General features: G+C 36.0%; 1 long non-coding RNA gene across 1 annotated transcript; it reads left to right on the plus strand.

Annotated features, from left to right (window-relative positions):
• The first annotated feature begins 3633 nt into the window (after positions 1-3633).
• Positions 3634-9707, plus strand: LOC106506587 (uncharacterized). The gene is made up of 4 exons (XR_001301987.3): positions 3634-3893; positions 4190-4289; positions 6856-6924; positions 8252-9707. It is a non-coding gene; the product is annotated as an uncharacterized LOC106506587 (long non-coding RNA).
• Positions 9708-21136: the final 11429 nt, after the last annotated feature.

Raw genomic sequence — 21136 nt, forward strand, 5'->3', positions numbered from 1 at the left:
TCAAGGTAGCCTGCGCCTCACAGCTCTCTGTCTTTCTGAGTGCTGGTAACCACTCTACCTCCTTGTTCCCTAGGACCTGGGATGTTGGCAGAGTCACTGCAGCTAGATTTGGCTTCTGCATCATGGGTCCCCTTCAGCTTTTATTTTTTATTTTTATTTTTTTAACATAACTTTTTTATTTTTAACTTTTTATTATTTTATTTTATTTTTTTTTGCTTTTCAGGGCTGGACCCAAGGCATGTGGAGGTTCCCAGGCTAGGGGTCTAATTGGAGCTGGCCTATGCCAGAGCCACAGCAACACCAGATCCCAGCCTCATCTGAGACCTACACCACAGCTCATGGCAATGACAGATCCTTAACCCACTGAGAGAGGCCAGGGATTGAACTCTCAACCTCATGGTTCCCAGTCAGATTCATTTCTGCTGCACCCCGACGGGAACTCCCTCTTCAGCTTTTAAATAGACATTTTGTATACAACCTCTTTCTCTTTGAATTTTTCTAATTTGAGTGTGTTTCTTATTTCCTGTTGCCTAAGTATAAAGAGAAGTGGAAGACAGGGTAGGACAGTCTAATATGGGGATAATATGAATTCTATGAATAAATGAGAAGCACAGTGAAAAATATACCATGTATAAAAATACAAATCAATGAAAACGAATAAACATCCAACACAATATAAAGATAATAATCTTGAGATAAGGGAGCCAAAATGTAGACTAAGTAACATAAATTAAGATAAATTCAATTTATGTATAACAGATACTTCCAAAAAAGAATCAAAGAAAAATAAGAGATCTTAAAAGCTGTCAGAATGAAAAATGGGCTACACATAAGTGAAAGATATTTATACTGATGCCTTTCTTCTCAATTCCAACAAAGGAAGCCAGAGGACTGTGGAATAATAGATTTAAAAGAGTAAGAGAAAATAACTATCAACCTGGAATTATAGACTTGGGGAAAATGAAAGTGACACAGGGATAGTTTCAGCCAAATGACAACTGAGAGTTTATTTCCAACAGAGTATACTAAAGGAATTTTCTTTTGCTGGCTTTCAAGATTTTTAGAATTTTTATTAAAGTATAGTTGATTTGCAGTGTTTTGCCAATTTCCACGGCACAGCAAAGTGACGCAGTCATACATACGTATACATTCCCTCATGTTATCTTCCATCATCGCCTAAGAGATTTGATAGAGTTCCCTGTGCTGTACAGTAGGACCTATTGCTTATCCATTCTAAATATAATAGCTTGCCTCTATTAACCTCAAGCTACCAGTCCATTCCACTTCCACTCCCCACTCCCCTAGCATTCACAAGTCTGTTCTCTATTTCTATGAGTCTGTTTCTGTTTTGTGGATAGGTTCATTTGTGCCATATTTTAGATTCTACATATAAGTGATATCATATGGTATTTGTCATTCTCTTTCTGAATTACTTCACTTAGTATGAGAATCTCTAGGGTTGCATCCATGTTGCTGCAAATGGCATTATTTTGTCATTTTTTTATGGCTGAGTAGTATCCATTGTATATATTGCCACATCTTCTTAATCCATTCATCTGTCTATGGATATTTAGGCTGTTCCATGTCTTGGCTGTTGGAAATAGCTCTGCTATGGACATGCAGGTGCATGTATCTTTATGAATTGTAGTTTTGTCTGGATATATACTCAGGAGTGGAATTGCTGGATCATAAGGTAGTTCTATATTTAGTTTTCTGAGGAATCTCCACACTGTTTTCCATAGCGGTTGTACCAATTTACAAAAAACAAAAATAGGGCAATCACAATTCGAAAATAAGCAATACATTCACAAAAAGCAAAAAGAGGACACAGGTATAAAATAAAAGGAAATCATCCAACCAAAAAATAAAGAGAAAGGAACAAAGGAGAAACATAGAGTCAACTGAAAACAAGGTTTAAAATGGCAATAAATATACATATATTAATAATTACCTTAAATGTCAATGGACTGATGAGCCAATCAAAAGACATGGCGTGGCAGATTGGTTTTTGTGAATGTATTGCTTATTTTTGATTTGTGATTGCCATGTTTTTCAAGCATTGTAACCCCCTTTCTACATCTGCTTGCTTTAGACTGATAGTGCTATAGGCTCAAACACATTCTAAAAAAGGTAGTCTAGGTTTTTCTTACTCTCCTTCCCCACATTTTATGATTTTGATGTCCTTTTCTACATCTTCGTGTTTATCATTTTACTGTTCCTTGTGTTTATCATTGCTTTCACAAATAGGTTACTTTTTTGATCTGTATATTGGCTTATTTAAGTGATTACTTTTCAACTGTGATTTCTTCCATCCTATATCTTTCTTACTTCTTTCCTAGTTAGAGGAGACCTTTCAATATTTCTTCTAGAATATATTTAGTATTGCTGTATTCTTTTAGTTTTTGTTTGAGAAATTCTTTACCTCTCCTTCCGTTTTGAATCATGATCTTGCTGGGAAGCGTATTCTAGGTTCAAATTTTTCCTTTTTAGAACTTTGAGTGTATCTTGCCACTCTCTTCTGGCCTGCAGTGTTTCTGTAGAGAAATCAGCTGAAAGCCTTAGGGAGGTTCCCTTATAATTAACTCTTTCTTTTGCTCTTGCTGCCTTTAGAATCCTTATCTTTTAACTTTTGCCATTTTTATTATGGTGTCGGTCTATTTGGGTTCAACTTTTTTGGAGTCATACAAGTGGAACTCAGACTCTGTGCTTTCTGTATCTGGATATCTGTTTCCTCCGAGGAGGTGGAAAGTTTTCAGTCATAATTTCTTCAAGTGTATTTTCAATCCCCTTTTCTTTTTCTGCTCCTTCTGGAGTCCCCTTTATGTGTAGATTGGCAGTAATCTGTGTTACTGTTGAAATCCTTTCTTAATTCCTTCGGTATTTTCATTACCTCCTTTTCTGCACTCAGTGTCTGTTAGACTGCAGAGGGCTATTTCATCGTTTGCTCCTTCAGGGGAATTCTCTTTTTTAACTGGGAATGAGTCCTTGTGCTTCTTCATGTTACTTATATTTTTTCGTACTCTGTGAGTTCAGGGAAAACAGCAATCTCTGTCTTGGAGGGCTATTTATACATAGAGCATTCCTGGGTAGCTTATGAGGGCATGCTATTTTTTTTCTTGGTGTGATTTTTGCTTTTAGTTTGGATGCTTGCTGTCTTCTCAGCATGTACGTACTGTTATCCCCTTGATAGGGGATGTGCAGTTGTATGACCTGCTATGCTTCTAGGGAGGTGAGGAAAATGGCCAGCTCTTGCAGATTGCACTTGGTTGCAGGGCCCTGGGCATTGACAGTGACCCTCCAGGTGGTGGGGACAGCACCCAGAGCCCTTGGCAACTATAAAAACTGTGCGTGTATATTCCCAGGGAGGTGAGGCTAATGGGCAGCATTTGACTAAAGGGCCCTCTGCAAAAACAACCCTTGAGGTACCTGGGGCCACAGGTGGTGCCTGTTCAGGGCACCCTTGGTGGTGCTGGGCCACACCCACCTCTGGAGTCCGAAATGGCTGAGGCAGTTTACACCTGCCCTGGTAGCCCACGCAAGAGGCGGCACCTCCTGAGAGCCTGCACCTGTGCAGAGAAAGAAGCTCTTATGGTGGCCCAGCCCCTCCTCCTCTCACCTGCCCAGCAATGGCGCCTTGCTTCTCCCGTAGGCCCAGGCCTCCCTGGCTGTGGTGCGCTGCTTCCTGGCCCCTCAGGGTGTTTCTGCACAGGCCGACCCTAGTCCTCTTTCCAGAAATGATCTCCAAAGACGCTAGAAACACCGCAGTGTTTGTGGTGCCCCAGGCAGTGGTACGGATTGTCTGTGCGGCTCTCTCTGGGCTTTGCCCTCAGACCAGTTGCTGCGCTTTTCTCCAAAGCTTTGAGGTTCCACCTCCATCCCAGCTGATCTGTCAGGTCAGTTAGGTGCCTCCCAGGGTGCGGTTTCCTTTCCTCTTTCACAGCTCCCTCTCAGGAGGGCCAGTCCTGTTGTGGTTCCTTTTTTCTCTTCCCTCTCTCTCTCTCTTTTTCTTTTGTTTTACCCAGTTTTGTGGAGGGTTTCTTGCCCTTTTTGGAGGTCCGAGGTCTTCTGCCAGTGCTCAGTAGATGTTCTGTGTGAACCATTCTACCTGGAGGTGGGTTTTTTTCATGTGTTTGTGGGAGAAGGTGAGCAAAAGCATCTTACTCCTCCACCATCTTGTCTGCCTCTAAAGGAATTTTTAATGAATGTGATCCCGGAAGAAGAAAGATGATCTCTGAGGAAAATCTGAGAAGTGAGAAGACAGCCAGCTCTTGAAAATGGAAGACCATTGGGTGAGTCTATCAACTCTATAAATTGGTAATGATATATCAAATTTCTGGAGTTAAAATTTTTTAAAATCTTAAAAAGCAATGGTGTATAATTTGGGAGGTATATATTGCAATGTGTTCAATAAAATTCCTCTTATTGTAAGAATGACAGTTGATGTTTAGGCCTTTGTATGTAGAGGCTAGGCCTGCATTTCCATAGCAGAGATTTAAGGCAATTAACTGGGAGTAATTCAGGGAAAAACACCTAATGGAGTTTGCTGTAACCAGAGAAGTACTTGACATTTTAAAGTTTCCTCTTCCTAGCATTCCTAAAGCATAATGAAACAATATTTTGCCTTTAGACAGAAAGGTGCAGGAGAGTGATGGACTGAGATACTTAGGAGATTCCTTTTCCTGATTATTTGGGTGGGATTTAGAGAGGTTTCTCTTCCTAATTACACATCCAGAGAGTCAGTTGGTAGGGGAGGTGACTTCTAAATTAGAGATGAGGTTCACATGCTGAATGGCCTGCATGATTACTCAGCAGGGGACTGCCATTCAGAATGAGGATTCCCTTCTTTGGCCTCAGGGTTTTCTTTAATTGAAATAGATTTTTATTTGTTTAATGCAGTTCTGTACCAGAGCAAACTACATTTTATAGACAAAAAAGAAAGGTCATGGAATTTCTTCTTTGATGTACTGCATTAGCTGTGGCTTGCACTGGAAAGTGCAATGAATGCTGCTGCTTTGCAAGGCGGGGCTAGGCCAAGTAGTGAGATTGGTTTCATTTCGGTTTGAATGCTTCCTACACACAGGGCCAGATTTCTTCCCATAACCGTCTTGCCACACACTCATGGATGGCCAGGCCTTTCGCTTACCTCATTATTTCTTAATGCTCTATTAAGCTCTGAATTCAAAGCCCGGACTTACACTTTCTGTCCAACAGCAATACCTGACTTTGGGTGCCATGTTTCAAGGGCATTATCAGCAGTTTAATAACCTAGAAAGGTTTTCATCATTTCTTTCACTCTACATTTTACCATTACCCATGGGGTATAAAAAATAAAGAGATTGATTTTCTTTGCTCAGAACAGAATTCTGTCTTTGGTCTTACTTCAGAGACAAGGATAGGTCCCAATGCATCCAATTGAATTTCTGGAAGCCTAACAGCTCTCAATTCACCTCACACGTAGCTTCAGATGTGTGGTGCTTTGGGGACTCAGATGGTCTGCAGAATACAATCTTTCAGGCTGCCTATTTGCTGCTCATCAGCATCATGCTCTGACATGGGAATAATTTAGCCCCTAAAAATATTAATTGGTATTTCTCAAGAAAATTTAAGACTTTATTTATTTACTTTGTAGAGCAAGATTTCTATCAAACAATGAAAGGAAAAATAATTTTCCAAATAAAAATTTCCAAAAATAATGCAGCATTGAGCTTGAACTCTTTCGAAGTCCCTCATTTTTTTTTTTTTTTTTTGAAATTAAAAGACTTCACAGAAGTAAATGAATTTCTAGGAAGAAGATAGACCCTTGGGGCTTAGACAACCTCCAATGGGCATGGAAATCTTTTCCTCTGTTTGACTGATAAGTTACAATTATCTTTAGTTTTTAATCAATGAAATTCAGTTGACAGAGCTCTGTTGTGTGAGGTGGCATGGGATTCTATATTCCACATCAGGCACTGAAGTGACATCTCTATTTTGTAGGCCTGAAATCTCTGCCTGTTCACGTAACAGAAGATCCTCTTTATTTGGAAATGGGAAGATCCATATTTATATTAAAAACACAGTTCTAAATTTTAAACAAATTGTGAAGAATGACAGTGTATTTAAGAAATGTAAATGTACAGCACAATAAATTCTTGCAAAGAGAATACTTGTGTGATCACCCAAGTCAAAATAAATGTGGATTCCATTCCAGAAGCACCTCTTATGTCCCCTCCCAAATTTTAACCCCCCACTTTCTTCCCAAACTTAGCCACTATCTTGACTTCTAATACAATAGATTTTTCTGACTTGGAAATATGTTTAATTAGAACATTATTTCTATATATATATATATATATATATATATATTAATCTATACAATATCTATTTATACAATCTCTATAAAAGATAGATGGTAGATAGGTAAAATGTGGAGATGCCAATGAGTATACTTCTGTTGGTAATACACCTAGAAGTAGATTGTAGGATATTTGTGTTACGTGTCTGTTCAAGTGAGTAGTGACTATGATGCTGTTTCCAAATAGTTGTACCATTTACTCTCCGATGAATATAGTATTGAATTCCTGCTGCTCCGTGTTAGTAGTGATTGGTGATGCTATTCTCTCCAGTTTTGGCCACTCTGCTGCATATGTAGCAATATCTCATTGAAGTTTTAATTGGAATTTTGCTGATGACTAATGAAGTTTGAGCATATTTTTGATTGTTAGTCTCTTCTTTGTAATTCTGGCACATTTTTCTACTGTGCTGGCTGTACAGTTTCTTATTGAATTCATGAGGTTTTTTTTTCATTTTTTTATTACTCAAATTAATTTATCACATCTGTAGTTGTATAATGATCATAACAATCTGATTTCACAGGATTTCCATCCCATGGGCTGTGAGATTCATGAGGTTTTGAAAAAGCATCCCAAAAGTTTTCTTGACTAGGTATGTTACATATTGTACTCTGTGTGATGTATTTTGGTGAGCAGACATTCCAAATTTTAAAGCAGTTTGCACTACTGATCTCTTCAAGGTTAATACCTTTCTTATATGGTTAAAAAAACCTCTACCTATAACAAGACAGTTTTATTGTTTTGCTTTTTTACTGAGAACTAGAGTTAATCTAGAATTACTCCTTATATGATTGGATGTGTAAGTCTTGTCTCTTTCCATTTGGATATACCAATTACCCAAGTCCCAGGATTTCCTCTCAACATTTTTAGACATTGACACTACATGTCTATATTACTTTGCCTGCATTAAAATACAGCACTTTTATGAGTTAGCATGTAGTACCCATTTATGATTTAACTGGTCGGATCTTAGCAAAACTTTTGTTATATAGAGGAGAGGGAGAATGAAAAAAGGACTGAAGAATAGTTAAAATTCTCTCAATAAGTTATTTTCAGAGAAAACCCCACATGGCTATCTCACCTATAGGGAATCTCTGTTAATAGGCTGGACAATTGATTAGTTGCTTGTCCCACATTAGAAGCTACCCCCGGCTAGAAGAGCCATTGGACCTTCTTGCTCATATGATACTGAGATAGACATTTTAACAGATAACGTTCTAAATTAAATAAGGTCTCTCTGCAAAGTTAGGAATGCTATTGGTTTCCATAATGTGCCCTGTTCTAATTAAACCGCTGCCTTGACAGAGTACAGGGTGAGGGAATTGGGAACCCTAGGTAAGAACACCAGACTAGTCATTCTTATTTGAAACTCAATAGTTTTTGTGAATAAATGTTTCTATTTGGGGAGTTTGTTTCTTGAATATTGAAATCTTTGTTTTTGACACTCTTATTCAACTTTATAATAGCTCTCTTGGGGAAATAATTTGTTTCCATTATGTCAGGCATCAGATCTTATAAGGATATTTTCAGTCACAAGACATCATGTTTTTAAGATTTTTTTTCTAATTAGAATGTGTGTATGTGTGTTGTACAATATATTAAATAATTTATTATCATTCAAAGATGAGAATTCCAGATTGTGTAAAACAATATGGGAGATGTTAGCCTACTGCTACCATTTAAAGCCATGAAACTAAATAGGATAATATAAGAAGTGATTGTGTTTAAAAAATTATCCTAGAACTAAGCTGTGGGACGTTTAAATATTTAGTGGTTGACAGATGATGTAGAAATAGCAAAGGAGACAGAGAAAGTTAACTACTGCATATGAAAAGAACCAGGAGTGATGCTCTATAAAACAAATGGGGGGGGGAAAGGTATGTGTTTTTTTTGATTTTTTTTTTCTTTTTTTTTTTCAGCTGAGTTGATTCAACTGGGTCAGATCTTGGTGTGGCCAAAGAAAATGAGAACTGAGATTAATACACTACGTTTGTTTACATAATGGTCACTGGATATCTTGATAAACGTTTCAGTAACAGAAGTTTCATTGGAGTGAATTTCGTAAACATGAAAAATTGGCTCTAGGCAATAGTTTTGAGGAGATTTTTCTGTAAAAGCAAAAAATGATGGGGGTATAGCAGGAGTAATACATGGGGTCAGGGGAGCTACTATTTAATATGAGGATGGGAGAGAATTAACCAAGATTATAATCTAGCAGAGAGAGGATAATTTGTTACAGAAGAGGCAAGAGCTTCCTGTCTATCTTAATATAAGAATATTGGAAGAGGAGTTCCCACTGTTGCTCAGCAGGTTAAGAATGATGTTTTCTCTATGAGGATGAGGGTTTGATTCCTGGTCTTGCTCAGTGGGTTAAGGATCTGGCATTGCCACCTGTTTCAGTGTAGGTCACAGATGTGGCTCAGATCTGATGTTGCCATGACTGAGGTGTAGGCCAGCACCTGCAGCCCTGATTCGACCCCTAGCCTGGGAAATTCCATATGCCACAGGTGAGGCCTTAAAAAGAAAAAAAAAAGAAAGAATATTAGAAGAATTAGCTCTGGATAATGAAGAAGGTATAGGGGAAGTTTACAGAAGGAGTATAGAGAAAATGAGAGGAGTTGACTCTGGATAGGAATTCATCCATAGGAATGGAGGAGAAGGCAAAGTATTTGGGCACAGATCTGGGGGAAGTTTAGATGCCATAGTGAGACCACATGGAAGTGGGAGTTCTCTTCTGATTTCAATAAGTAGTAAGGACATCATTTGAGAGTGAGGATAGGAGATGAGGTGTTAGATTTTGAGGAGAGAGAAGAAGTCTGAGTAGAGTAGAATATTTGACTGATTCCCTAAAATAGACAAACTTGTGTCCTTAAAATAACTACATGATTTTTGTTCATCGGATACTGAAAGAACAGATTTCAGTGAATTATGGGCTTTTAACTCAATAATTCTTTTTTTCAGGTAGATTCGAGCATTCTTTAGGTTTTATAATCCCCATCTTGCATCCTTTCCCCCTGCTCAGCATTAGAGCAGGGAATAATTACTCTTTCTGCATCACACCTTGCACGGTGACTGGGTTTCACAGTGGACTGTAAAAGCCAGAAGGAGGTGTTCTCAGCATCATAATGTTACATTTCAAAGGTATAGAAATTTTTTTGAAACAAAGCTTGATAATTCCAGGTTAACCAAGATTTTGAGGTTTAACATAGTACCATCATGTTACTCTTGCACCCTTTCGCTTGTTACTATTTATAACCATTTCCATTTGCAAGTCAAAATCAAATACCAGAAGATATAAATAAAACCACAATAGTTCCTCAAAAGGGAACATCAGTAATGAGTTATTCTAAGCAATCGAATGAATAAACTACTGCAGGTGGCTATTTACATTAAATGTCTATTTCCAGTGCTACTCAGTTTCCAGAGAGTTATTCCTTTTCTTTAGAAGTGTGTTAATTTTTACTTTTCATTTTACCTATTTATTATTTATTATAATAGGATAATAAATATTTATTATAGGATAAATCAATGTACATGCAATAAACATGGTATTATCTTTCACTATTTGTTGTTGCCTCTGAACTAATGAGCAATACACTACCATGTAAGTAGATACATAAAGGAGATTGTGAATTTGATAAAAGTGAAATTATAGATTTCACATAGAAAGCGGTTGTTGGAGAATATATCAAATCACTTTTGTAGTATAGTATATCACACAAAAATTAATGAGTAAGAAACAACCATTTGTTTCACTGCTCTGGGGTTGGAATTTGAGCCTAAGGTCATTGGGTCCAGGTACTTTCAGTCTCTGTTGAGCTCATTCTTCTGTATTCAGTCAGCTGCCAGTTTGGCTAGCGATGGCTGCCTAGCTTGCTTCTGCTCTTCCTGGTTTTGCTTCATCACTGAGCCAGAGCTGATCACATGGAAGTAGAGGGTCCAAGAGATCCAACACAAAAGTGCAGGAATCTTGAGGGCTAAGCTCATGATTGGCACCCGTGCTTCTGACACATTCCACTGGTCAAAGCATGTCATGAATCCAGCAGACATTGAAAAGCTCTAACTCTTGATGTGTGGAGCTGAAAAGTCACATTGCACAGGAGCTTGTGTATAGGCAGGTGAATCATTTTGGTTATTTTTGCAAAAAAGTTACCACAGCAACAAGTTAACCAAATGGACAATTATAGCATAATCATTGGAAATGAGCAAGTGTAAAAGCACTGGAAAAAAAGGTAGAAGGAGATTATTGAATAAAGGGAAAATCATCTTACCTTTTAAAAAAGAGATTATGTGATTTTCTGGGAAAAAAAAAAAAAAAACCCTCTAGGATCTGTGATCAGCCTGGGCTTATTACTCAGTGGCAGCAAGGGGAACACACTATGGGAAACTGGGACATAATTGGAGGTCGTTACAAAGATCTATTATAGAATTTGGGCTTGTGTGAGGTTATTTTGGATTCAGTTTAAAAAAGGAAAGCTTAGCTCTGGATTGGATGCTTTCAAGAAACAGGATATCTTATTAATTCTTATCCAGAAGAAGGGGTGGCTGCCGTAAGCCAGAGCTGCAAAGCTCTACTACAGTAGTCACTCATGTTAGGTGATAGGAGGATGTTTGATGCTTTGGCAGTTTGCACAGAACTTCAGTGTGTGCCTATAAAAATGAAGTATGCATAATAGACTTGACCTATTGTTAAGTCTATATTAGGCTCCAGGTCATGGTAACAATGTTATACTTCCAAGGAGTTATTTTCTTATAATTCCCCTTCAAATTATTGGCTATTTATCTTATACAGCTGTATTTGTTTCATTCACTACCTATCAATCCCCTTGGTTAAAACATTTAGAAATATTATTAAAATTCAGATTTTTTCAGTGTTTACAAGCATACATTGCATTAGATTAGGTTTGTTTTATATGTGGTTTTATACTGTGGTCCTTAATGTGCTTTTAGGCATTTTATCACAAATAAGATTGGTCCAAGTATCAATAAGACACTAAATTAATATACAGTAAGTCACATACAGAGTTTCAAGAGTGATCATTTAAATTTTCTTAGAAACAGTTTGTAACTGGAACAAGCTATTTTATTTATGTTTCTTTTTTTCTCCTAAATTTTATCAAATTTTCAGAGTATTTTGTCATATTAGTCATTTGGAAATGGAAGAAAACAAGACTAAAAGTAGTCCTGTAGGTGGCAGTCAAATTCTAAATATGAATTTAAGTTTTCTACTTGTTGCAGTTGATTGCTATCCTTAGAAGGCATTTTTTTTTAAGCCTACATACTTTACAATATTCTCTTTACCATTATTTTGCAATGTCTGAATTATTAAATATTTTGTATACAATCATTTAAGACACATTGTATAAAATCTTTGGAAAACTAAAATAAGAGAAAATTGACATATAATAGGATAGTCCATCTAAATCAATTAGATTAGAACTATATATTTGTTATAATTCTAATCTTTGAGTTATAAGCATTTAAAGTAACTAATGAGTAGAAAATACTCTGTTACTTAGCATTTATCAAGTAAAGAATATATTAATGTATACATGTATGTGTAACTGGGTCACCTTGATGAACAGTAGAAAACTGACAGAACACTGTAAACCAGCGATAATGGAAAAAATGAAAATCATTATAAATGAGAAAAGAATATATTAAATGCCATTTCTTTTCATTGTGGTGAGTATATGTTACCACTTAGAATGTGGTAACTTCGAATGCTTTAAAAAGCCATTGACTTTCACCTTTCCATGTCTGTAAGAGGATAGTTATTGATTTTAATCACTCAGAGAAGTGTGATTCCTTCTGTCGTATATTTTTTAAAAAAATATGGGCATTCCTGTCATGGCGTGGTGGAAACAAATCTGACTAGGATCCATGAGGACGCACGTTTGATCCCTGACCTCACTTCAGTGGGTTAAGGATGCAGTGTTGCCCTGAGCTGTTGTAGGTCGCAGACATGGCTTAGATCTGGTGTTGCTGTGGTTGTGGTATAGGCCAGCGGCTACAGCTCAGATTTGACCCCTAGCACGGGAACCTCCATATGCCACAAGTGAGGCCCTAAAAAGCACATATATGTGTGTATATATATATATATATATATATAGGTATGTATATATTATAGGTATATATATATGATATATAGGTATATATATATATATACAGAGTTCGCATTTGAAAGTGCATTAATAATGATATGTGATAATATTACATAGTAATAGCGGCTCAAAGGAGGGAATTAATTATTGAAATTTTATAGGTACAATCTGTTTACTTATTTAAAATATCCTATATGATTGATATGATAAGAATTATTCAAAACATTTTACAAAGTAAATGATGTGAGCACCGGTCAATTGGAAGAAATGCCAGCTAAAAACAACATATAACAACATATATGGGCATAAGACCATCTGTCTGTTGGAGATTCTGAAAGTAAGGCTCAGAGTCTAGCCTATTTTCAAGATAATTATTAAAGCTAGAAACTGAGCTGATCTGATTTTACTTTTTTGGTCTTTCTATGAAAATTTAGATTTGTATATGATACCATGTATGTAAACATAACAGTGAGTGGACTTTTTCGTTATTATTATGGTGGCAGAAATGGAACTAAATTAACCGAAGTGATTTATAAGAAAATGAATCACATGACTCTAATTTCTCCTCACCCTTGTCCACTTTCCTCAGATCCATTTCAGGCAAATTCCAAAATCATCCAGCATTTTAACTTAGTAGTTCAGAACCTAATAATATTCAAATTGAAGATACTATGTCAGCATCTGATCACAGGTAAAAATGCCTGAAATGCAAATACTATTTACCATAGTGATGTGGATCGTGGTGCAGCAACAACAACAAAAAATTACAGAATTTCAGAAAAAGAAAGTGAACTAGATTTATTTTTGTATGAATACTACTAATAATACAAAAGTGGCCCAATTTAGGTCATGATGCTGATGAGATGGATAGATTGTTTCATTGTTATTACTAGATGTATCAGAGCATATCAGGTGGCTGCCTAATGTTCATTGCATCCTTATTTTCTAACTGTACCCCATTTTTAGCAGGAATATTAATGTGCAACTGTAACACATTTCTAGCCTTCTTTGTAGCTAAATGCAGCCTCTATCCCTTCAAAACAGAAAAAAAGAATAGGAGTTCCTGTTGTGGCTCAGCAGTAACGAACCTGACTGATAATGAGAATGCAGGTTTGATCCTTGTCCTTGCCCAGTGAGTTAAAGATCCAGCATTGCTGTGAGTTGCGGTGTGGGTCACAGATGTGGCTTGGATCTGGTTTGCATAATATTCTGACAACATGAAAAAAGTCAGATCTTTAATAAATGCTACTTATAGATTTTCTGTATTTTCTATTTTCTTGAAAGAGCTGTTCTGTTGTTTTCTTTGATGGTGAAGAGATACTAATTCATCTTTTGCATAGAAACCTGTTACCCTGAAATAGACTACTAGGTATTTCTCCAGCAAAGATGGGTTCATTCAGGATTGGCAAAGAATTGCAAGTTAAGTTCTGAAACCCTGCAGATTCCCACAAGGCAAAAGGAGAATGCTTTTACAGAGGGGGAAAAGGAAGCTGGAAGGACTATAGTAAACACAGTTTTTCATTGGCTGAGTTCTTGCCAGGAAAGAAGAATTTTCTTCCTGTTGGGATCTGCTCTTGTCACAGGGCATTAGAGCTCCCACTTCTAGTCTACCAACTCTCTTTAATTGAGTTTTTTCATTTTTTTTACAACCCTCTATAAAACTGCTTTTCCTTTAATTTGAATAATCTCCACAGATTTATCTGAGTAGGTATGATTTTACGGTATTTAAATTGTTAAATATTCAAATTCATCTGCCTCTTCAATTTTAGTTGTCAGAAATACATATTTACCATTTGTTCATTTTTTTAAAAGTTGTTAAAAACTAATCCAGCTTTTTTAGTGGATATTTTCTTGTACTACTAATGCACATCATATAAAAAATATAATGCAATATTTTTACATCTATCAATTAATTCCTTTTCCAAAGTAGTATCTTTCTAATCTATAAGTCACCATAAATATCTAAAAAAAAAAATACTTTCTTTTTTTCTTTTAGTATATTGGGATATAGATACAATGGATATATATATTTACTTACTTTTTTGAACATATTTTATTTATTTATGTATTTATTTATTTTTGTCTTTTTAGGTCCACACCCATAGCATATGGAAGTTCCCAGGCTAGGGGTTGAATTGGAGCTGCAACTGCTGGCCAACACCACAGCCACAGCAATGCCAGATCTGAGGTGTGTCTGTGACCTACACCACAGCTCATGGCAATGCTGGATCCTTAACCCACTAAGTTAGGCTAGGAATCAAACTTGTGCCCTCATGGATACTAGTCAGATTCATTTCCACTGAGCCACATGGGAACTCTGTAATATTTAGCTTTAAGTATAATTTAAAATTTTTGTGTTTACCTTTTCAATTTTTTTTTTATTATTATTATTACTCTTTCTGAAACTGTAAGTTCAGAAAACTCTGAATGACTGGATCTGGGAAAGCACTCACCCTTCTAGGCTATTTTTTCTTTTTCTGAAGGACTTAGAACTCAGATTAGATGAGCTTTCATATTCCTTCCAGCATTAGGTTAGAAAGTGTCAAAAATTAAGGAAACTCCTCTTATTTTTTGATATATTATGTTCTTTTTTTTTTTTTTTTTTTTTTTTTTTGGTCTTTTTGCGATTTCTTGGGCCGCTGCCATGGTATATGGAGGTTCCCAGGCTAGGGGTGGAATCGGAGCTGTAGCTGCCAGCCTACACCAGAGCCACAGCAACATGGGATCCGAGCCGCGTCTGTGACCTACACCACAGCTCACGGCAACACCGGATCGTTAACCCACTGAGCAAGGGCAGGGATCAAACCCGCAACCTCATGGTTCCTAGTCGGATTCGCTAACCACTGAGCCACGACAGGAACTCCTATGTTCTTTTTTGTCTAAGTTACACCATATTTACTTTGGCATTTTTAGCTTTTCTTTCGTAGTCTTCCTCGCCAGTTTCTTATAACTTAGAACCTTTTCCATTTATATTTGAACTCCTTCTGTAGATTCATTGTAACCTTGCTACCTTATTAGAGTAGGATGGCTTTGGGTATGGCCCAGGGCTATGGTAAGAGAAAATCAGAGGGTCTCACTTGAAAGAATTGGGATGTTACATTTTATTTCTGGGAGGCAGTGATTTTGCCAGAGGGAAAGAGTCATTCTAGCAGGGTTATTATTTTTTTTTAAATATTTTCACTTTTGCATCTTTACCCTTGGACTCTAGTGCCTGAAACCTACAAGTCCGCTAAATCCTTCTGTGACTTTTTATCACACCACATACAACATTCTTTCAAATGCAAGGTCAGAGAGTAAGTCTCTTTTGATATCATGGTTGTAAAATGAGAAGTGATGCTTATTTCATATAAAACCTCTTTTTACCTTCCACAAAAGCTTTATTCTTTCACATATAATATCTGATTTTACATTTCAGTAAAAAACTAGTATAAAGCTGAGGAGATAGAGTAATAATGTTTGTAACTATTGAAACCTCAGAAATGCATGGCTGATTGATACACTGACAGGTCATTTTTTCATCCCTTCCATAGTCAGATCAATTTGCTATTAAATCAGCCAGGGAAATGGGTCTAAAATCTTTTTATGCTGCTCTGTGGCATCAAGGCAAAATGCTTCTTTTTCAATGTTGTTAAGTCATCAATCTGGGCTTTTAATTATACTTCTGTCATTGGGCCATCAGCATATAGGAGTTTTTTAAAAGGCTGGGACATATTAACTCAGCCTGACTCCTTAGCCTATTCAAATTATAATTTCCCTCATGCTTTGAGGGCAATTAAAGGAGACACTTGCATGTTTTCTTTTGACTCCTCATTCTTTCAAGTTACTCCTGTTTATTAAGATCTAGGTATGAATTCACTCAGATTCAAAGTTCAAGGCTTATTACAAAAAATGATTTTCCTCATAAAATGTTTGGAGAAATATGAAAGGGGTAAAGCAATTATTTCCTCTTCTCCTGATTACAAAGTAAATTGTATATAATTGTATCTTTCGGTTCCATAACATATAGAAATATTTGCCAACAATAGCACAAAGGAGCTGAGTGGAAGCAAAGTTGTATGGCTAAGGAAATGATGCCAGGTTGTAGCTGAAATCCACCGGGACAAGTGAAGAGAACCAGATAGGGTATATAAGAAAATATAAATACAAATGCTATAAATACACACTTGTTTTCCTTTTCTCAGCTCCTTTAAAATAAATACAATTATATAAAGTAACAATTATAGTAATTTATTGTTGGATTTGTTTGCTATATAGTTATGATGTGAATAATAATCACAAAAAATCAAGATCTTCAGAAATGTTTCTATATCTGAATAGAATTAATCCAAAATAATTCTAGCTTAGATTCTCATAAATTAAGATGTATATAAAAATCCCTAGAGCAACAACTAAGAAAATAAATTTCTAAAAAGTGAAAAAAAAAGAAATCATAATGTTACATTAAAAATATTCACTTAGTGCAAAAATATTCGCTTAATATAAAGGAGAAATAGGGGAACAAAAAAGATATAAGACAAAAAACAAAAAACAAAGTATGTGGTGATGGTAATCCAACTCTAACAATAAAAATTTAAATGTAAATAATTGTAACAATCCTATCTATCTATAATATAGATCACATTAAAATTTTCTTATATAATAAAATATAATATATATTATGTATTAAAATCACATATAAAATTATATATTAAAAGTTGATACCAAACTGACACAGTGACCTATTCACTGGATTCACAGGATAATAAGGATAATAAAACCATAAATTTCGAGTTTATCTTCTTTACCATACAGAAATCATTTCTATGAGACAGTAATCATTTGCATCTCATCAGTTTTCTTTTTCTAATTTCATGTCTAGCTTTATAGTCTAGGCCTTAATTAATAGTACATATAATTTTTCCAGTACAGATTCAGATAGCTCTTAAGTGGCTGTGTTAGACAGTATTACAGTATCACACAAAAAGAGCTTGTGGTCATTCTTCTACCTTGATTTTTAACATTTTTTTTTTCTTTTTGCCTTTTCTAGGGCCGCACCCGTGGCATATGAAGGTTCCCAGGCTAGGGGTCTAATCGGAGCTGTAGCTGCTGGTTTACACCAGCGCCACAGCCACAGGGGATCCGTGCCACGTCTGCAGCCTACACCACAGCTCACTACAACACTGGATCCTTAACCCACTAAGCGAGCCCAGGTATCAAACCTGCAACCTCATGGTTGCTAGTCAGATTCGTTAACCACTGAGCCACAACTGGTACTCCCAACATTTTTTTTTTAATTTTTATTATAGTTGATTTACAATGTTCTATCAATTTCTGCCATACAACAATAACATTTTTCTTAATGTTTCTATATGATCTGCTATTTCTTAATTTGTACCTTCTTGTAAGAAATGAGGTGACCAGAAGCAAGTGTTCCTTAGTACTAATCTACCCACCGACACATGCTCAGACCCCAAAATATTTATATACCAATGATAGATGGGCATGCAGAGTTTTGAAAGGAATACTGACCTTCCTTTATAGCTAGAGGATTACATTACAGTTGAAGTTATTTGGAAGTTCACTGTGTCTGTTTTCAAAGTATAAGCTCAGCCCCTAAACCATCGTCCTCTGTCCCGTTTTGTAATACTGGAGCTGGACCTTGTCACCAGTTCTCCTTTACCATTCGGCCTAAAGTTAAGCATTACAGTAAAAGGCTCTGGAAGGGCAGATGCAGGAGAAAGGATTCTCTCTTCCTGAGTCCAGTGGTTTTCTCCTCCTGATCTAGTGATATGTAGCTGGCCTCTGTCTTCATGCAGGTCACTCAATAGTTCATTGGGAAACAGCTGCCGTCTTCTCCAAGTGGTTCTGGACATCAGAACCTTATTCTAAGATCCTCTTCCTTAGATTCTGTGTTTTATTCCAGGACCATTTTCTAGTACATTGCCATGTTCCCCCAGAAGTATAAATTCCCTCCTATGATATGTAATGACTACATTGTTAAAGAGTCTAAAGAGTCTTGAGCTGGCTCAGTTCAGTTTTCCCAGCCTTACCACCTTCCTATCAGGTCTTCAGTGTACCATGTCTCTTCTTGGGCTTAAAAGAAACCCTAAACTTGGAGAGGAGACATGCTATCAGGAAGAAATTCAGGGAAGTGCATGAAATATTTTGACACTCCCGGCCGTCCCTTCTTCTGGGTGGCTATTGGGCAAAGCGTTGGCTGTTAATAAATTGAGATCTCCTGCAGATGGTATCAGAAAGGATAATTAGTTGTTCCATGAGCCAAACTTGACTGTGTGAAGTTTAGGGGTTTACAAGCTCTACTCTCTGTAGTCCTGCAGGACAGCTTGAATAACATCTCTCCTGGTAGTCATTTACTTGTCACATGTCAGCCCTGTAATATGATTTTTCTCTACTGCTGCTTCCTTCTTTCTAGGTGTGTACCTGTTAAACTTTTTCCTCTGGCCATTCTTGCTGTCTTTGATTTGTGATCTATCATTCTAATTTCTTTCTTTTGTTTTTATTCCTACCTCACCCCCCCACCCAAAATGAGAAGGCAGTACACAATTATTTTATATTCTGGAAAAATCTTTTCCCCTGAATCTACTCCATTTGGTCAAAACCAAAATTCCTTGAGTTCTCCAAATTCTTAGAATTTTGGAGAAAATAGCTAGAAATGGAAATATTCAGCAGCCACTTTTTTTAAAAAAAAATTATTTCCTCACTTTAAGAAATAAAGACTCAGTTTCCCTTTTACATTGTCACAAAGAAAAAAGATAAATATTAGGAGGAAAAAATAATTTTAATAGCTCTAAATTACATCCTACTGTAGATTGGTATTTCAGATATTGTTTTTCTGTTTCCAATTGGATTGCAAATTCCTTGAAGGGAAGCAGTGTGCAAAATAAGTATTCTTTTTATTATTTGACAGAATTTTGCCAAAACCAATATTACGTGTTTCTGAGGGGATAAGTGCCCCTTTGAATAACTCACTGATTCTGAAAGATTATTTTAGAAACAAGGGGACATAATCCAGTGCTGGGAGACCTGCAGTCTGCTTTTCCTTGGAGACTTAAAGACTGTTTTCCAGGCTATCAGCACAGAATATCAGAAGTTATCAAGTCATGCTAGATTCATACTGTTAGTTTTTACCTCTCTTTCATTATGATTTTACGTAGAAGCCTCTCATGTAATAACTGTTTGAGAGAGCTGCTGTGTAATCAGAAACATGGATTCTTAAGCTTTTTAAATGCTATAAGAACTTTGTGAAATAGTGCTTGTAATGATCACTAATGCTTTATAACTTGAGGAGGAGACATCACAAACTAGAAACTGTAAGATACAGTAAAAAAATAAAGACCTCAAGCTATTCTCACTTAATGGAGTTAAAGACTGTAAAGAAATCTCATTTCCATAAGAAATATTCTGCAAAATAAACTTAACAAAACTTAATATTTCCACTTAACAGGTTATCTAATGAATTGACAAAGCTAACATACTATTAAAAATCTCATAATTTTTTCTTTCTAGCTTTTGATTTACATTATAGTACCATTTCCTGAATCTTGAAACATATTGCTTTGATATCACCACAGTATTTCAGCCTATAACTGTTTAAAGAAATCTTAGGCCGTGGGGTGTAAGCGGAGAAGTGATGCCATTGTTTAAAAGGCTTGTTCTACCATTTGTACCGTTCAAGACAAAATACAAAAAAAATTTCTTCTAAAAAAGTAAAAGACCTGCCTAAGAGATAGCAACCCTAGCACTCTTGTCCCATCTCCTGATCATACTGACTATCTGAAAATGGTATAGACTTTCATAGTGTAACTAGATTCAAACTTTTGTTCTAATTTGGACAATTTCTATCACTAGAAAAAAATAGCATAATCATTTAGAGAAAATATTTGTCATTGATAAGGGAATATGGAAGACAGTCATTTGAATGAAGCTGAATATTTCATAAAGATGTGAATCAATTCACTTTTCTTAATAACAATGGCTTAGTCTCTTCACTCAGATTAGCTTTAGACGATATGTATTTGAAATACTATGTCTGCTGTAGGCAATTTGGAAAAAAGCATGCATCACATGTGTAAACATTTCAGTGACTGTCCTTCATTTCAGTATCAAACAACTGTTTCCACAGTATGTGTGCATATATATGTGTGTGTTTATGTGTGTGTGTATTTATTTCATGTTAGCTGTTCTGAAAGTTTTTTTTGGAGGCTGAGAAAAGTTGAAATAAATTTTAAAAACATATTTTAGTGACATTTGAGAATAACTGCAAGTTCTTCCTTCTAGGAAAAAATAAAAAAGCACTTGGAGAGCTCCACACACATTGAAGTTCTTATAGCATTTGAATACAAATTTATATTTACATACAATATGGCTTTATATGTCTAGGTTAGCTTAGATTTAAGAGTTTCTGATAAACAAAAACAAACAATGCAAAAGGTCCAGAAAGCTAGGTATGAACATTTGGATTCTGATACTTAAAAACCAGAGTCCACTCATATTAAGCTGTTTGGAAATGGGTTAGAAAAAAAAAGTACCATTTAAAATATCTGAATTATAGAAAAGTGCTCCTTCATTGAGCCATAATAAGCAGATTAAAATTTATTCATTTTTAAAGGAAATATACTTTGTTAATTTTTTAAAGGAAAGAGATTTTGCTAATTTTAGACTTTCAGATTGAGTCTTTACTTTTTCCTTTTAAAAATGTCT

The sequence above is a fragment of the Sus scrofa genome, chromosome 17 (genome assembly GCF_054392235.1).
Source record: "Sus scrofa isolate SSC_HxYL_T2T_F1_AM1 chromosome 17, Sscrofa_HxYL_maternal_Yorkshire_Landrace_v2.0, whole genome shotgun sequence".
Lineage (NCBI taxonomy): Eukaryota > Metazoa > Chordata > Mammalia > Artiodactyla > Suidae > Sus > Sus scrofa.